General features: G+C 38.7%; 1 protein-coding gene across 1 annotated transcript in view; it reads right to left on the reverse strand.

The window, feature by feature from the left end:
- fam172a (family with sequence similarity 172 member A) overlaps positions 1–20,422 on the reverse strand; it is a 476,702-nt gene that overhangs the window by 3,317 nt on the left and 452,963 nt on the right. The window lies entirely within an intron of this gene.

The following is a 20,422-nucleotide window of genomic DNA, read 5'->3' on the forward strand; positions in this document are numbered from 1 at the left end:
CAACAACATGCTCTTTGTCGTTGGATATCACCAAAGTGGCCTTGAAGAAATCTTAGATCTGAAATTTGCTGGGGCTTAGCAAGGAGGGATGCTGGAGGGAAATATAGTGGAATTCCTGTTTTTTCATGCTTATTTCACAATACCACATAGTTCAATTGACACTGCACCCTTTTATATGTGCCTTATCTAGGCAGAGGTTCACCCCAAATGCAGTGGAACAAACCATTCTCCTTTCACCCATATTAGATTATTGGTTCAAAAATAGATGTGAAATACAAAATCTTGATTCAAGCATAAAATGACTTGTAATTATCAGCTTTAATGGTTGAACATGCAATTTGGCCATTACACAGCCAAGATCCATCTAGAGACAGAAGCATATTCTTAAACTGTAATTACTTTTGTGTTAAACAAAGGATTTTCATAACTGTTTTCCGTTTTGTGTATCATGTCACCAATGAATTATTAAATGGGCTGTGACAGAAAGATTAGCAAATTGACTATTTCTATCTGTAGTTTACAGAAAATCTGGCACAAGTATAGATAGTTCTGATGAGGCATCACATTTACAGGAAAACTGCTTCTCCATTTATTAGCATTCAATTTTCACCAACAAATATGCATACTATGCCTTATTTCCAGAGTTGAGGATGGTCATAGCCATATGCATTTTGTTTATATTTATTTATCAAATAAAAGTAGCTATACCACATGGTTTGCATGGTGACAGGTCTTGCTACATTTTCAGCATTTGTGTATTTTGTGAAATAAAATGGAAAATTTCCTTTAGCTTAATGCCATTAACATATTCAACCATGTACTTCTCAATAGCATTGAATATAAGAAATAAACAATAGTACTCCTCTAAGGGACACCACTTACAGTTAGTAAGATTAGGTGACAGGGGTATCTATCACATTTCGGGACCATTGGCCAGAGACATGGTTGCAGGAAAGGTAAACACAAAATTGCTGTCTTGTTGTCAGAACACATCTGATTCGCGAACGTCCTTCAGGTGAGGAATTTTGTAATTCTTTACCAGAACTCCAGGCCCACCCAATTGATACTTTCTGAAATTCCTTTTCAGTTCAAGTGAAAATGGGGATGGACAATGAATGATGGTATTGCCAATGTCATTTGCATCCTCTGAGCGAAAGAAATGCAAATACTGGTTTCTAATTGTGATAGCATGCAGTTTCATAGGAACATTTCTCAATCTAGGTATAGTTTAGATTGGCTATTTAGGTTAAAGTACAATTCTCTGGTAAAAGGTCACCTTTCGGAAAGGTGGTAGTGTTGTCTGACATACCAGGTTTGGTGAGTGGCATATCAAGCTGCCCCATCAATTAAGACTGTAAAAAACTAGACTAAAGCAATGTGCTGTGGGTCAATTCCTGTGAACAGATGCTGGACTATATAAGGTCTGGTTGGCAAAATACTAGACAAGCATCACTTAGCAAAAGCAAGTGATTCTGTCTATTGCTTACAGGTGTGATACAGGATGTACGTGTCAAGGACTCAATGCTTGAAAAATCAAAGCAGGTTTTCTCAGTGATTAATCTGCATGATCAATTTACGAATCAGACCAAGGTTTATCCAATAATTTGTTGAACCAAACACAGACCACATGTCACTGGTAATTACAAAAAGAAAACTGCACAGCATATCAAAAATGAAACAACAGGAAAGGTATTGTTTAAAACTGACAAGTACATGACATGAAAAAGGAACCCATTGATACTGCATCACAGAAAGATGAATCAAAAGGAGATTATACAGTGATTCAGTAAAGTTAACTACCAAGGCAGAATTAATACATTTAAGTAAAGTCAAGATGATAAGCTTGCAAAACAAAATGCTCAGAACATTTAAAAAAAAATACCATCAAAGATTGGTATGTGGTGACTGGATAGAACTTATCTCTTAAATTTACTGAATTGTTCATCTCAACTTTATGAACGCAAATAATCAGAGGTTACGTGAACTTCACACTCAGGACAGGAAAAAGGAGGACATTTGGAACATCACAAGAAGTATCCCTGAGTCATTCCCATATACCAGTTGTTGGTTGGTTCAAAGATAGGATTGAGAAAGGACTTGGGGCAAATTGCCACTCTCTTGAACAATGTTGATTTTTGGCTGTAGAAAATAGTAAATTAAACATTTTAAAACTACAGAGTGTAATTTCAGAAGCAGAATACAAGATTTATATAAGCATGTGCACAGCCCTGATACATGTGATTGGACCACACAAAAACAATATTGACCTGAGGAGCAATTGAGATATTAAGTTAGATTATGATTAGTTTCAACATTAAATAAGGCATCTGTTTAACTGGGATAAGGCCAACTTTGAGAGTATGCGAGAAGGTCTCACTCAAGTTGACTGGAGCAGGTTATTTGAGAGGAAAGGAACATCGGCCAAGTGGGGTGTTTCTAAAAATGTACTGAAGAAAGTTCAGGATGTGTATGAACCCGTTAGAGTGAAGGGCAAAGCAGGCAAACGTAAGGAAGCTTGGCTGACGAGGAAAATTGAGTCATTAGTCTAAAACAAGAAGGATGCATGCAATAGGTATAGGTAGCTGGGATCAAGTGCATCCCTGGAGGAGTTTCGGGAACTAAGAGTAAACTAAAAAAGGAAGTCAGAAGGGCAAAAATGGGCCAAGAGACAGCTCTGGCAGGTAGCATTATGGACAATCCCAAAATATTTTATAAATACATAAGGGGGAAAAGGATAACCAGAAAGAGAGTGGGATCTCTCAGGAATCAAAGCGGCCACCTCTGTGTGGAGCCACAGGAGATGGTCAAGGTATTAAATTAGTATTTCTCCTCTGTTTTTACCGAGGAGAAAGACAGTAGGACGGTGGAAATTGGAGCAGTCACTGGAAGTGTCTTGAGAGCAGTCAGGGTTACCGTCGAAGTACTGAAGGCACTGTTGTGTTTGAAGGTAGACAAAACTCCAGGGCCTGATCAGATATATAGACTGGAGGGTGGCAAATGTTGTGCCTCTTTTCAAGAAGGGTTGCAGGGAAAATGCTGGGAACTATAGGCCGGTGAGTTTAACATCTGTAGTTGGTAAGATACTGGAGAGTATTCTGAGGGATAGGATATACAGGCATTTGGATGGGCAAGGGCCGATTAGGGATAGTTAGCATGGTTTTGTACATAAAAGGTCGTGTCTCACAAATCTGATTGAATTTCTTGAAGATGACCAAAAAGGTTGATGAGGGCAGAGCTCTGGACTTCAGTAAGGCACTCGACAAGGATCCGCATGGTAGGCTGCTCTGGAATGTTAGATCGCATGGGATCCACGGAAAGATAGCTGAATGGATAGCAAATTGGCCCGTTACTGTTTGACATCTACATCAATGATTTGGATGAGAACATACAGAGCAAGATTAGCAAGTTTGCTGATGATACAAAAGTGAGTGGTTTTGCAGATGTGGTAGTATATGATAGGCCTCTGGATGGTGTTGTAGAGCAGAGGTATCTAGGAGTACAGGTGCATGGTTCCTTGAAGATCGAGTCGCAGGTAGGTAAGGTGGTCAAAAAGGCTTTTGGCACTTTGGCCTTCATCGGTCAGAGTATTGAGTAAAGTAGTTGGGATATCATGTTTCAGTTGTCTAAGACGTTGGTGAGACGGCATTTAGAATATTGTGCTCAGTTCTGGCCATGTTATAGGAAACATATTGTCGAGCTTGAAAGGGTTCAGAAAAGATTTACAAGGATGTTGCCAGGACTAGAGGGTGTGAGCTGTAAGGAGAGATTGAGTACACTGGGTCTCTATTCCATAGAGCGCAAGAGGATGAGGGATTTTATAGAGGTATACAAAATTATGAGAGGAATAGATCGGGTAGATGCACAGAGTCTTTTGCACAGAGTAGAGGAATCGAGGACCAGAGGACACAGGTTCAAGGTGATGGGGAAAAGATTTAATAGGAATCCGAGGGGTAACTTTTTCATACAAAGGGTGGTGGGTGTATGGAACAAGCTGCCAGAGGACGTAGTTGAGGCTGGGACTACCCATCGTTTAAGAAACAGTTAGACAGGTACATGGATAGGACAGGTTTGGAGGGATATGGACCAAGCACAGGCAAGTGGGACTAGTGCAGCTGGGACTTTGTTGGAGGTGTGGGCGAGTTGGGCCGAAGGGCCTGTTTCCATACTGTATCACTCTATGACTATGTTTTTTTGGCTAACTAAGTTGCAAGAAATCAACATTTAACATTCCAGTGTTAAAATTTCACAGAGCATCAGTAATGCACGGAACTTTTTAGCTTAGGGTTGTTAATGCCTTGGTATACCGTATCAAATATTTGTAATACATTGTTTAGCAATGTTACAAAATTTTGAGATTTAAAAAATCAAGTCTGCAATTTATCCCATCAGATAAAGCATAAAAAGATGTTTAATTTGACACCTAATTCACTTTCATATCTCAAGTATTTAAAAAGTTATGGCCATTTTCATACTCGGAAATTAGCATCTTGTTCCCTATTGATTTTCTATGGACATAACAAAAAAGCTGTGATCGTGGACAGTCAAAAGCCCATAACTTTCTTAAAAAGTAAGAGAACTGAATGAAATTTTCAGTTATCATAGATTGAAGCAGTCTGAAACAAATATAAAATAATCTTACTTGGATGACCTGAAATTAAAGCATATAATTAGTTAGTTACCCAATTGTAGCTAATTCCAAACTTCAATTACTAGATCTAAACATCTATCCATTTCTTAATAAATTATTAACATTTTTAAATAGCCTGTGTCCAAATAATATTCACAAATAATTCACAATAAAACATGATTTTTAAATCTCATTTACATTAATTTATAGGCCAAATGGAAGGAATTTAGTGTTCAATTGCTGTAAATTAATGTCCATTTAAATCAGCTTTCCAGTGGGATCCTGTGAACGCGCTGGTTTAGAACGTTCACATTGCGGTAGATTTGTGCCCTCAAATGCCCAGAAAAATACTGCGGGATATAATGGGCCCCAAATTAGCTACTCGCAACATTAAACTTTGTATAAAGGGATCTTAAGAAGCCCTTTTTAACGTAAAAATAAACAGCCTACCTTCCGTTTACCCCTGTATGAGATCCAGCCCGTTGTCGGCGGTCGCGGGTTTAGAGGTTAATTTTTAACCTACTATAACAAGTAAATAAAGCCCTTAAAACTAATAATAGCTCAAGCGACGGAATCTTCCAGCGATTTTTCGTTAATAATTAACTAGGCTGAACATCCTCGATTTGAACAGCCTAGGGAAAATCGCGTTTTAAACCCGCTCCCCTCTAAACGGCGCCAAAATCGCACACACGGGCTGGGACAGATTTTCAGCGACCTTCAGGTACGTTTTGCAACATACCTACATTGTTACAAATAAAATATCCCCATAATCAACTGCACATGATCAACTGCACATAATTACTAGGCTGTTAGTAATGATGTCACAATAATTAGTGATTCATTAGGAATAATTATCGTGCATCAATAATATAGAATATACAAGAGTTGGACCGGCAATGTCCATCCAAATCTCAACATTTATTATTTATAACCCATCATTCTCTATATAAAATATTTCTTGATTTGAAAAAGGTAAGAATGGGACATATTAGATTTCTGATAAATTCCAGTATATCAGAAAGATACTATTTCTGGGCAGCATTTATTCGGACTTGACATTTGGTAACTTCTATCAAAAATATATTACAGATATAACTTCTGATTTTGATAGATGACTTAAGTGAAACTTAAATGGAATCTGATACCTATTTAAGTAAAACTTAAATTATTTTTCTGAAGTGATTATTTTTCTTGATCATATGCACATTTGTAGCATTTGAACAACATTAGTTAATTACCATGACTATTTTCCTTTGGTTGGTATCTCTTTTACAGTTATTATTTGGAGACAAATGATTGATGTAGAACCCTGCATATCTTTTTTGGATGAAAAATTTAAGGAAAATATTTATATTTTGTAATCTTTAGGATTATGCAAATCATCCCTTAAATGAATAACACAAAATACAAAAATATTATAATGCAACAAGATTTCTATAATTTTCCATATTATGTTTCTGGAGGTTTCTGTGGTATATTAACAGGAATTAATAGATAGCTAAAACAAATTAACCATGAATGTGTGGAAGGAGTAGCACAATAGGCAATGTAAAGAGAGCAGTATTAAAAGTAATCCTCAGAAGCACCTAAGAATTATACATTGCTTTATTGATGCTCATTTCATTATGTCAGTACAAAGCGAGAACCCAACTTAACCCTAAGTTAGTTTTTTTTTTAAAAGCTGCATGGAAATAATCAATAGAAAATATAGATTATATTTCAAAATAGTCTGTAGGAGGTAAACATCACTCTGAAAGCTAATATTAAGGCATCACATTGCAAGAATTTTATCATTTCTATTTGCATAATGATGGATTTTGGGTTAAACACTTGTGTGAAATTGATTGTGTGTGGGTTCAGAAAGAAACCGTTGCAGGTGATATTTTTCTTTCCGTTTCAAGTCACCCACCCTCAGGGTTACATTTTTTTTATGACTTTACAGTTCTATAAACATCCATACACCAATGGTGCATGTGTTGACCTTCTGGTTATTAAATTGACCTTTTGCTAGCCCATATTAATGAACAGTACTGAAAAAAAGGGGGGGATCAGTTCAACCATTTAGGATTTTATGGACACTTGGTCACTGCCTTTGGACAATCTTTACATAATCAACCCAGAGCTACATATTTTACTTCTACTAGTTCTCAAAGTGTGATCATTTTTAATTTGGTTCTTTCAAATTATTTATAATTTATATCCAATTTGAAGCTCCCTACTATTTTCTGTAGGGCAGAACATATAAGCATATCCAGCCTTCACAGATCTGCAGTGAACTGTGTTGTAAATCATCATGCACACAGTTTCTAAAGGATCAAATCATGATCACTCTGTCGAATTCCCGGTGAAAAATGTCTCCAAGAAGTCTGGAATGCACAAAGAGCAGTCATGTAAACAGAACAGACTCATTACGTTAAAGTTGTCACATTTCAAATCACTTTTGACTCATCATCATGCACCACTTAAAGGACATCTACATTTTTAAGGAAAAGTGTATTTTCCTTTCATGATTTAAGAAAAATATATGAATGTAATTAGTTGATTGAACTTAATTAGTTGATAGGATTTTGCATATTATCTTTAATAATAATTAATAACAAACCTGCAATATCATTTTTGACCAAATATTCACCTCAATAAAGATAATTTTGTTTTATAGAATCATAGATATACATTACCGTAAACATAGCCATTTAGCTCTGCCATGTGTATGCTGACCTTTTTGCCCATCTACACTAATTTAATTTGCCCACATTAGGTCTATGTCCTTCTTTGCCTTGCCTATTTATATGCCTGTGAAATGTCTCTTAAACTTAGTGATGGTATCTGATTCCACTGCCTCCCCTGCAACATGTTCCATATATAAACTACATTCTGTCTACAAAACTTTCCCTACAAAAATCTTATGTCTCACATTAAACCTAAGCCATCTTATTTTTCATAATGGTACAATGATAAAAAATGACTCTGTTATCTATTCTGTAATTGCTATTTATAATCTATATGCCTCTAACAAGTCATTCCTCAGCCTTCTTCACTCCAGCAAAACAAATCTAGTCTATCCAATCTCTTGCCATAACAAATGTTCTCTACTGCAGACAACATCCAGCTAAATCTCCTTTGCACTCTCTCCAGCGAGACTACATCTTCCCTATTGTATGGCGACCAGAAGTGCACTCAATATTCTAAGTGTGGCATAAGCAGTGTTTTGTTAGGTTTCAACATAACATTCCAACTCATATGTTCTAAGGAAGATAGACACAAAGCTGGAGTAACTCAGCAGGACAGATGCATCTCTGAAGAGAAGGAATGGGTGACGTTTCAGGTTGAGACCCATCTGTTCAATGCCCTGTCATATGATGGGAAGCATGCCATATGCCTTCTTCACCACTTTATTTACATGTGTTCCTATTTTTAGGGAACTATAGGCTTGAACACCAAGGTTCATCAACATTCTTTGTTCACCATTTTCTGAGTACGTTGTACCCCTATTTAAATGAAATGCATTGGCTTGTTGGTATTAAATATTGAAGGCTTTGCGGCCAAATTTGCGGATTATATGAAAATAGGTGGAAGGGCAGCTAGTGTAGAGAAAGCAGGGACTCTGCAGAAGGACTTGGCCAGGTTGGGAGAGTGAGCAGAGAGGTGACAGAAGGAATATAGTATAGCAAAGTGTGGAGTCATGCATTTTGGTAGTAGGAATACAGGCGTAGACTATTTTCTAAATGTGGAGAGAATCCAGAAATCGGAGGTGCAAAGGGTCTTGGGAGTGCTGGTGCAGGATTCCCAAAAAGTTTATCTGCAATTCGAATCGGTAGTAAAGAAAGCAAACTCAGTGCTAGCATTTATTTAAAGAGGGCTTGTATACAAAAAGAGGGATATAATGCTGAGGCTCTATAAGGCGCTGGTAAGGCCGCATTTGGAATATTGTGAGCAATTTTGGGCACCATATCTGAGGAAGGATGTGCTGGTTCTGGAGAGGGTCCAGAGGAGGTTTACCTATGATGAGCGTTTGTCGGCACTGGGCCTTTACTCGCTGGAGTTTAGAAGAATGAGGGGGGACCTCATTGAAACATACAGAATAGTGAAAGGCTTGGATACAGTGGATGTGGAGAGGATGTTTCCATTTGTGGGAGAGTCTAGTACTAGAGGTCATAGCCTCAGAATTAAAGGATATTCTTTTAGGAAAGAGATGAGGAGACATTTCTTTAGTCAGAGGGTGGTGAATCCGTGGAATTCTTTGTCACAGAAGGCTGTGGAGGCCAAGTCAGTGGATAATTTTAAGGCAGAAATAGATAGATTCTTGATTAACACCTTGTTGGGTATCAGATATTATGGGGAGAAGGCAGGAGAGTGGGGTTCTTGGTTCTTGGTTCTTGGTTACTTGGTCCTCCAAAATATTCCAACTGGAATTTAAACTGGAGGTGGTGAAGGGAGGGATTAAGCCAGAAAGGGTTATTGGGAAGAAAGTGCTACTTTAAATTTAGTTGCATCTGGTTGGGTAACTATAGTTGGGTGGAGATTATTCCATGCTTTAATTGTGCGGGGGAAGAACAAATTGCTGTACACATCTGTCTATCGGTTAAGAGGGAAAGATAGATCAGCCGTGATTGAATGGCGTAGACTTGATGGGCCGAATGGCTTAATTCTGCTCCTATCACATGACTAGAACCAGGATGTTTAGGCGCTAAAAAACTCTGAAATAGGCAGGCAAAAAGGCATAATAAAATGTTAAAAAAGGCACGAAAAAGGCATTAATCGACAAAAAAAGGCAAACAAGGCATGTATTTCCACCATCAAAATATGGTTAAAAATGATAATATATAGTATTCTACATTAAATGATCAAAGTTGCCTGGTTGCACATTATTACTAGCATTTTTTTCAAATTATCTGGTGTTAAACTATGCCGTCTGTCAGACAGAATATGCTTCAGTTGTGAAAAACTTCTTTCTACCTCAGCTGAGGTCACTGGTGCATACCCGAAACAAGCTACCGACTCTATATTCATGTTGATATCTTGTGCATTACAACTATCTTTGAGAACTTTAGCTATGTTTTGTATTTCTTCAAGATCATTGTTAGCTAAAATCACTCACATTTTTCTTGAATATCTTTATCCACATCGCCAGGAATTTTACAGATATCGTCAGTTACTTTGTTAAAAACCTGCAAGTTATTCACTAATGTTTCGCCAAGTTTCTCAAGGGAAGTGATAGCTTGTGGGAAGTTTGCAAAATTGGAAGCAATAAACACAAGATCGCGATGGAGGGACGTTTTCGGCATGATTTCACTGACGATCCTGACTGCAGCAGATTCTTCTTCTTCAAAACAGTTGACGATTTATTTTATCTTTTCAAAATTTGCAGCATAAAAGAGTACAGCAGAGAGCCATGTACCCCACCTAGTCAAAACGGGCTGAGGAGGTAGCGGAATCTCGGGTGCCATTTCCTTGAACAACTGCACACGTGACGGTGCTTTGAGGAAGATTTTCTTGACATGGGAAACTATGCGATTGACATTTGGAAACAAGCCTTTGTATGTGCCTGACAATTCTATGAAGTCCTTGAGCTAAGCATGTCAAATGCAACATTTTGGGGAATAAAACTTTAAGAGCACGAGCAGCTTTTTTCATGTACGGAGCTGCATCAGTCACAAACAGAAGAACATTCTTGTGTTTTATACCTTCTGGCCAAAATACAGCAAATGAGGATGTAAACGAATGAGCAATAGTTGAGCTGTTTGACCTCTCCATTACTTCCGATGTCAACAAATACTCCTTTGTTGGTTGACCTGCCTCCAGTGTACCAATGACCACATTGTCAACATATCTCCCCACAGCATCGGTTGTCTCGTCTATTGAGATCCATATTTTGTTGCATGCAACTTAATCTCTAGTTTTCTGCACAACAATGTTGAAGTTGCTGTCAACATATTTCTTTCCATAATGATGACTCGCTAGGTATAGGTTCCTCTGTGTATTTCTCAAAAAAAACTGAGAGATTTATTTTCCAATTTCCACAGTGGAATTCCAGCATCAATGAATGCCTTGCACAGATCACTCGAAAACTCAGATTTGCGACTGGAGCCAGCAGTAAATGTAGTGAGGAGACAAGCTTGGGTATTTCGCTTGTGTAGTCTCCACCCCAGCGGTATCCACATTGACTTCTCTAATTTTAGATAGCCCTTGTCTTTTCCCTCCTCCCCCTCACCCTTCCAGCTCTCCTTCTAGTTCTACTGTCTCCGCATCTTCCTATCTTTTTCCCGCCCCCCCCCCCCCCACATCAGTCTGAAGAAGGGTCTCGACCCGAAACGTCACCTATTCCTTCTCTCCATAGATGCTGCCTCACCCACTGAGTTTCTCCAGCATTTTTTGTCTACCTACGATTTTTCCAGCATCTGCAGTTGTTTCTTAAATAGATCTTGGAGAAGACTGAACCAGCGGACAGCGGCACGAATGAATGAACGACCGACGGTGGCGCCCCAGGAAATTTTCTTGTAAATTATACTATGTTAACACGTTAATAATAACATTAATATTAATGTGCTAACATAGAAACCGTCATTGTAATCACGGTACAATTAGAGAAAATAGCACGACCTTTTAGGAAAACGGTAAAAAAAGGCTGATTTAGGTACTTGATCGTGAAAAAGGCATTATCTTGGTGAAATCATCAAAAACGACATGAAAAGGCACATGGCATTTATGGCAAAATCCTGGCTACTTATGACCCTATGACCTCCCACATTCACATCCAAGGTGTTAATATATACAAACATCATGAATCCCAACATCAATCTTTGCCATAGACTTACTGGCCATAGACTTCCAATCAGAAAAATATCCTTCCACCATTATCCTCTGCGTTCTATTAGTGAGCCAATTGGATCTAATTAACTTAATTGTCTACGATCTCATGTGCCATAACCTTTTGGATCATTCTCCCATGTGGAATTTTGTCAAATTCCTTATTGAAGTCCATATAAAAAACGTCCACTTTTAATTATAAACATTTTTTAATTTAATGACCTGTCCCATCAATGGATGCTGCAGATTCTTTCTGATCTTTGTAATCAAAAGCAAAGCAAATACAACTTTATAAAAAATTAATACTGCGATCGTGTGTGAGACAGATTTGAATTATTTCTACTCTTTTGTTTATTTACATGCATTTAGTGATTATAGCAAGAATTATATTACAGATTATAGTATATAGAGATTATAATAAAATAATTGACATGGGTGACATCTCATTCAATGATATTAACATCTACTATATTGCAAAATAACGTTACAAGCTATTTTAATCATTAAAATGCATTGGAAATAATTTTAGTATGTGAACGCAGTAAACAGGAGTCCAGGAATTACAATCACTGACATTATTTGATAAATATTTAATGTATTTATATCATACTTTGCCCTGTATTTTAAAGGCATTAATTCTGTAAATAGACAATTAACATTTGTATTAAAAAGACCTGTGGAGGAATATCATAGAAATATTTTCTACTAATAGAAGTAATTTCTGGACCTAGTTTGTCTATTATCGCAGCAGTAGTGCTGCAAGCATTTCCTAAAGATCAATAATTTAGTGAGGCAGTTTGGATTCTCTAATATAGTAGGTAATATTGATTTGCACAAAAAATACAGAGAAATTTAAAAAAAGCTAAGTACCATAACCACCATATGACTATTTCAACAGCATGCTGCCAGTTATATATACATAATGTATTGATTGCTTTAGATTAAGGCCTCTCTAAACAACACAATCTAGATTTTACATTCAAAATGTTGAGAAACAAAATATCATAGATATCAGTAGGGAGATATAACATGTTAAATGTATTCTCTATGAGATAACGAATGATAGCTTTATTAGAATAGTGGCAGATGTATCCCAGCTTTCTCGGAACTATACCCCATAGTTTCGGATTGCACACTAATATTCGCTAGAATTCAAACCTATGATGTTATGTCCATTCTGGTCTGGGTTAATGGGCACACTTCAATTGTCTTTATTTTACCTAAGCACCATTGAAACATAAATTATGCATGGATCTGACAGATAAATATTTCATATTTTATATGAAAGAAAGATTTGAGAACCTGGTGAGAAGAGTAATAGATGTGTTGACATCAATTTATTGAATGCGATTTTTTCTGTTTCTCAAATTTCCAATGTTCAACAGTAAGGGAAACAGAACAAAGATGCATATCAAAGGACATAGGCAGAATATAAGCTTGCACCACTTTCAACATGGGAAGCCACCTTGCAGAGAATTATGTTTTAGGAAATCAGTGAGGCAATAAACCAGGAACTTCCCTTGTTCAGGGGCAATTTTCCAAATGTGATTAAAGGCAGGAAGGTTTATCTGGGGGTCATACACCAGGACATCATAGAAACATAGAAAATAGGTGCAGGAGTAGGCCATTCGGCCCTTCGTGCCTGCACCGCCATTCGATATGATCATGGCCGATCATCCAACTCAGTATCCCATCCCTGCCTTCTCTCCATACCCCCTGATCCCTTTAGCCACAAGGGCCACATCTAACTCCCTCTTAAATATAGCCAATGAACTGGCCTCAACTACCTTCTGTGGCAGAGAATTCCACAGATTCACCACTCTCTGTGTAAAAAATGATTTTCTCATCTCGGTCCTAAAAGACTTCTCTCTTATCCTTAAACTGTGACCCCTAGTTCTGGACTTCCCCAACATCGGGAATAATCTTCCTGCATCTAGCCTGTCCAACCCCTTAAGAATTTTGTAAGTTTCTATAAGATCCCCCCTCAATCTTCTGAATTCTAGCGTGTACATAGAAACATAGAAATTAGGTGCAGGAGTAGGCCATTCGGCCCTTCGAGCCTGCACCGCCATTCAATATGATCATGGCTGATCATCCAACTCAGTATCCTGTACCTGCCTTCTCTCCATACCCCCTGATCCCTTTAGCCACAAGGGCCACATCTAACTCCCTCTTAAATATAGCCAATGAACTGGCCTCGACTACCCTCTGTGGCAGGGAGTTCCAGAGATTCACCACTCTCTGTGTGAAAAAAGTACTTCTCATCTCGGTTTTAAAGGATTTCCCCCTTATCCTTAAGCTGTGACCCCTTGTCCTGGACTTCCCCAACATCGGGAGCAATCTTCCTGCATCTAGCCTGTCCAACCCCTTAAGAATTTTGTAAGTTTCTATAAGATCCCCTCTCAATCTCCTAAATTCTAGAGAGTATAAACCAAGTCTATCCAGTCTTTCTTCATAAGACAGTCCTGACATCCCAGGAATCAGTCTGGTGAACCTTCTCTGCACTCCCTCTATGGCAATAATGTCCTTCCTCAGATTTGGAGACCAAAACTGTACGCAATACTCCAGGTGTGGTCTCACCAAGACCCTGTACAACTGCAGTAGAACCTCCCTGCTCCTATACTCAAATCCTTTTGCTATGAAAGCTAACATACCATTCGCTTTCTTCACTGCCTGCTGCACCTGCATGCCCACTTTCAATGACTGGTGTACCATGACACCCAGGTCTCGCTGCATCTCCCCTTTTCCTAGTCGGCCACCATTTAGATAATAGTCTGCTTTCCTGTTTTTGCCACCAAAATGGATAACCTCACATTTATCCACATTATACTGCATCTGCCAAACATTTGCCCACTCACCCAGCCTATCCAAGTCACCTTGCAGTCTCCTAGCATCCTCCTCACAGCTAACACTGCCCCCCAGCTTAGTGTCATCCGCAAACTTGGAGATATTGCCTTCAATTCCCTCATCCAGATCATTAATATATATTGTAAATAGCTGGGGTCCCAGCACTGAGCCTTGCGGTACCCCACTAGTCACTGCCTGCCATTGTGAAAAGGACCCGTTTACTCCTACTCTTTGCTTCCTGTTTGCCAGCCAGTTCTCTATCCACATCAATACTGAACCCTCAATGCCGTGTGCTTTAAGTTTGTAAACTAATCTCTTATGTGGGACCTTGTCGAAAGCCTTCTGGAAGTCCAGATACACCACATCCACTGGTTCTCCCCTATCCACGCTACTAGTTACATCCTCGAAAAATTCTATAAGATTCGTCAGACATGATTTACCTTTTGTAAATCCATGCTGACTTTGTCCAATGATTTCACCACTTTCCAAATGTGCTGCTATCCCATCTTTAATTACTGACTCTAGCAGTTTCCCCACTACCGATGTTAGACTAACTGGTCTGTAATTCCCCGTTTTCTCTCTCCCTCCCTTCTTAAAAAGTGGGGTTACGTTTGCTACCCGCCAATCCTCAGGAACTACTCCAGAATCTAAAGAGTTTTGAAAGATTATTACTAATGCATCCACTATTTCTGGAGCTACTTCCTTAAGTACTCTGGGATGCAGCCTATCTGGCCCTGGGGATTTATCGGCCTTTAATCCATTCAATTTACCCAACACCACTTCCCGGCTAACCTGGATTTCACTCCATTCCTCCAACTCCTTTGACCCGCGGTCCCCTGCTATTTCCGGCAGATTATTTATGTCTTCCTTAGTGAAGACGGAACCAAAGTAGTTATTCAATTGGTCCGCCATATCCTTGTTCCCCATGATCAACTCACCCGTTTCTGACTGCAAGGGACCTACATTTGTTTTAACTAATCTCTTTCTTTTCACATATCTGAAAGCCGAGTCTATCCAGTCTTTCTTCATATGAAAGTCCTGCCATCCCAGGAATCAGTCTAGTGAACCTTCTCTGTACTCCCTCTATGGCAAGAATGTCTTTCCTCAGATTGAGAGACCAAAACTGTACGCAATACTCCAGGTGTGGTCTCACCAAGACCCTGTACAACTGCAAGTGCAACATCAAGTGTGGTCCAGTCTCCGTCAACTCATGTTGTTTAATTTCAATTAATGTATAATGCACTTGATATGCAGAGCTGGAGATTGAATCTTCACAATCATTGCTTTGGTACAACATACATTCAAAATAAATAATATTTATTTGTATAAGCAAGAGTTATGTAAAATTATCTTTAGTCTTTGATGAGTCAAACATGCTGGGTGGAAGAAGTGAGGCATGGTGTGGTCTTTACTGAGAATATCTATTTATAGGATCCTTGGCAAATATCTTTTTAAAATCTTTTGGATTTCAGTTTGACTTTTTGTCTTTTCTTCCATTTTTGAATAGAGGTGCTGCTGGGTGTGGAAAAAAAACGTATCTATTGAAAACTGAGATTGTTACTTGGAAGCAGAGGGCAATTTTGATAATCGAGGGAAGATTTTACCAAAGGTAAAAATGTCATTCAGTTCCTTGGGCAGCTTTGAATTTATCGACTGTTTATCAAAGGCACTTTATTTACAATCTGTTGGGTGAAGAAAATGCTTATATTCATAAACAGCAGGAACTTCCCTTGTCCAAGAGAAGCAAATCCAGATCTTTCATAAAGTCCTGACTCAATCGTTATGTATGCTCTATAATGAAGAATATTGGAAATAAATATCTAGTAGTTGATTCACTCTAAAAAAAAGGCTAGGAAATACAGATTTATTGACTCCTCTGTCAAGCTTCTCAAGTTTGCGGATGACCCAACCCTGATTGGACTGATGCAGGATGGGGAGGAATCTGCCTACAGACAGGAAGTGACACAGTTGGTGTCCTGGTGCCATCGCAACAACTTGGAGCTCAATGCTCTTTAGACAGTGGAATTGATTGTAGACTTTTGGAGAGCTCCCCCTCCCCTCCCCCCACTCACCATCATCAATACCACAGTCACATCTGTGGAGTCATTTAAGTACCTTAAATGGGAGGCCACCATCGACTCCACAGTCAAAAAGGCCTAACAGAGGATGTACTTCCTGCGGCAGCTGAGAAAACACAATCTGCCACAGGCAATGATGATCCAGTTTCATACTGCCAGCATAGAGTCTTCATCTTCTCCATCATCGTCTGGTTTAGCTCAGCCATCAAGTATGACATCCGGAGGCTGCAGCGCATCGTTCGATCAGCCGAGAAGGTTGTTGGCTGCAACCTTCCCCCTATCGACGAACTGCGCACTGCACGGGCCAGGAAGCGAGCAGGTACGATCATCTCTGACCCCTCTCACCCAGGCCACAAACTCTTTGAAGCACTTCCCTCAAGAAGGCGACTCCGGACTGTCAAAGCCGCCACAGCCGGACTTAAAAACAGCTTTTTTCCACGAGCAGTAGCTCTACTCAACAACCAAAAGTCTGTAGCCTCCTTTTGCTCTGGTATTTTATTTCATTCTTCACATGTTTAGATTATAATGGTTATTCTTAATTGTTTCCTGTATATCGTGTTGTTACTTGCGAGCAAAGCACCAAGGCAAATTCCTTGTATGTATACATACTTAGCTAATAAAATTATTCAATTCAGAATATCTTCAAAAAATTACATAATAAGTAATATATAATAGTTTAGCAAAGCTACGGCATTTAACTTTGTCTTATAAGTCCTATGTAGTACAGGTCAAAATTGTTAAAATTGAGACTAGCAAAGAGCACAGTGGCATTAAACTTCAATGGTGCTGTTCCCATTCAATCACTCACTCACTCAGTCACTCACTCAGTTCCCACAATTCAGTGGAAGTATACAGGCGATATTTCCATTATACCTCTGATGAAATTACCAGTGCAAGATAGAAGCAACAACAAGGAAACCTATCTTGCATACTCTTTTTTTTCCAGTTACATTCACAATAATACATGCCCGAAGAAACCATTGTCTTCAGTCCCTTTCATGGCTGATCTCTGCCTCCTAATCACATTTTCCTGCCTTCTCCCCATAACCCTTGAGACCCGGTCTAATCAAGAATGAGTTTATCTCTGCCTTAAAAATATCCACTGACTTGGCCTCCACAGCCCTCTGTGGCAATGAGCTCCACAGATTAACTACCTTCTGACTAAAGAAGTTCCTCCTCACATCGTTTCTAAAAGAGCACCCTTTAATTCTGAGGTCCTAGACTCTCCCACCTCTGGTCCTAGACTCTGGTCCTAGACTCTCCCACCAGTGGACACATCCTTTCCACATCCACTCTATCTATGCCTTTTATTATTCTGTAATTACTCTATATCTCACTTGAAGCCACTGAGCCTTTCCTGAAGATTCCTTTCACATGGAAATATACTCCTCTTTGGTTATTATTCACAAAAAAAGGATTTATGATGAAAATTGAACCACTATTTGGATACAAGAGATATTCTAGTCAAGCCTCACATATTCACATGTTCTTCCAGCAATGGTTGCTGCCTAGTCATTAGAAGTGGGAATCCTATTTAACTTTCCCCTATCAAAGTGGGACATTTGGATCAACTGGAGCCTGGTCCCGTCTGAGTCAAACTGAATAACTCAATCCAGACATGAGATCAGGCCTGAAGCTTTATTCATCTTTATTAGATAACTTATAACAAGAATCTGCAAAGGAACTGGGGATACTTTGGTAAACCAAATATTTTCTCAAACAAAATGCCAAAGTAAAAATATTCAACTTCTGAATTGATCACAGCCTCCTAAACTCATACAATGTTTACTCTGAACTCCTTGTTTGAATCCTTCCAATCAGAGTTAATTGAGTCAACATGGAAGCAAGATCTTCGGCCCACTGAGTTTGCACCAACCATCAAGCACCAATTTACACTATTCCAATACAAATCCCATTTTATTCTCCCTACATCCTCATCAACTCTCCCAGATTCCAACATTCATCTGTAGTTGAGGGGCAATTTACAGTGGCCAATTAATGAGCACAAAACCTTTAAAGTTCCCCCTCTGCCACAGTTCCATAAAAGCTCTGATTAAAACCGTTAATGCCATCCTATGTGATCACAAAAAAATGTGATTCATCCTTCTTTTTCCATATCAACATATGCAGTCTTTTACTATCTTTTATTGCACGGTTTTCCTCCAATTCCTCAAATCTGTTTCCTGGCTGGATGGACCGTCCAAGCCTGGTGCTATTCTTTCTATTTGATCAGCACAATACCAATAATGGCTTCTTTTTATACACATGCACCTTTCCCAATTAACTCCTTTGGCATTCGCTGTCCTTTGGCAACATCATCCTGAAACACAGCATTGGTTTCATCTATGCGGATGGCACCTAACTTCAGCTTGCCACTTCCCATCCTAATGCCTTGACAATCTCTAAATTATCAGACTGTTTGTTTAATATCCAGGATTGGAAGACAGAAACTTACTCCAATAAGGAAAGCAGAAACCACTGTCCCTTTCACAAAACCAATTCCCCAGACATCAATTCTATCCCATTCTCTCGCTATTAATTGACAATATACTTGACTTTGAGTTAAATTTCAGAGTTTGCAGCAATGCCTTCTCGAAGACTGCACATTTTCACCACAGTAACATTTCTAGATTTTTCCCCTAGTTTATTTTATTGCGATGAACATTTCATCCATTGGTCTTGACTATTCCACCACATTCCGGGATGGCTTTGGTCACTCAACTCTTCATCTTAAATCTATTGCTGGTGTCCTAAAGCACAACAATATTGGTCACCTATCACCTCTGTTGTTTTGAATTGAATTGAATTGAATTATCCTTTTCTGATCTGTACAAGCTCATTGGTAAGGAATACTTTGGTTCAATCCTCGCTTCTACATAATTTAATGATCCCACCCTTTGCTTTTATTGCAATCTCTTTCGGTCCAATAACTAACTATCCATGATGTCTGCTCTTCTCCAATTCTGTACTCTTTTACTCATCTGGGAGAATTGGTGGTCATCCCTTCAATTACCAAGGTTTTAAGCTTTGAAATTCTCTCCCTGTTTTTTAACTAAGACATTGGTGATAGAACATAGAAAGTTATAGCACAGGAACAAACGCTTCAGCCAACAATTTTCGTACTGAACTTGATGCCACATTAATCTAATCTTCTTGCTACATGTGATCCATATCCCTGCATTCCCTGTATATCCATGAGTCTATCCAAAAGCCTCTTAAGTTCCACTGTTGTATCTGCCTCCATCACCACCCCTGGCTGTTGCAGATACCCAACATTCCCCCTGTACAAAACCTGCCATGCATATCCCCTTTAAACTTTGCCCCTCGCATCTTAAGGCTATGTCCTCCAGTCCATGAAGTTAACACCCTGCGAAATAGGTTTTGTCTACCCTAATTGTCTACCTTATCTATGCCTTTCATAATTTTATATACTTCCATCAGGTCTCCCCTCAGTCTCCGACTCTAGAGAAAACAGTCCAACCTTTCCTTATAGCTAATACCTTGTAATCCAGACAGCATTCTGGTAAATCTTTTCTACATCCACTCCTAATTCATATCCTTCCTGTAATGGTGCCACCAGAACTGCAAAAATATTTGGCCATCATTCCAAATACTGGCATTTTGGCATGGAATTAATTTAATTTGTCTCATAAAATATCTTGGGAATTTTTTGCTTAGATAATGTTGCTTCATGAAGAGTGCTTTAAGACGTCTGTATGAGAAATGGTCTTATCTTATTTCAAGGGATCAGTACAACAAATTAAAGTTGTTGATGAATACTTTGTAAAATGAATACGGAAGGAAGTTCATCTATTTCAGCCATTTTATAGTATTACATTTTAGAGTATTGTTAATGGAAATGGCAAAAAGATTATAATCATCTCTTTGACTAAGTTAACAACATTTATCACTTTCTTTATTGTCATTAAGTTATAGATTATATTAACTTGGTGTTTAAAGCATGCTGAAAACACCAACCTGGCAATGCCTAACAAAATGAGAGAAGTTAAATAGCGCTTTGGTAGATAGCTGAAGAGAAAAATTACATCTGTTGGTCTCTTGT

Source organism: Amblyraja radiata, chromosome 3 (assembly GCF_010909765.2).
Source record: "Amblyraja radiata isolate CabotCenter1 chromosome 3, sAmbRad1.1.pri, whole genome shotgun sequence".
Taxonomy (NCBI): Eukaryota; Metazoa; Chordata; class Chondrichthyes; order Rajiformes; family Rajidae; genus Amblyraja; species Amblyraja radiata.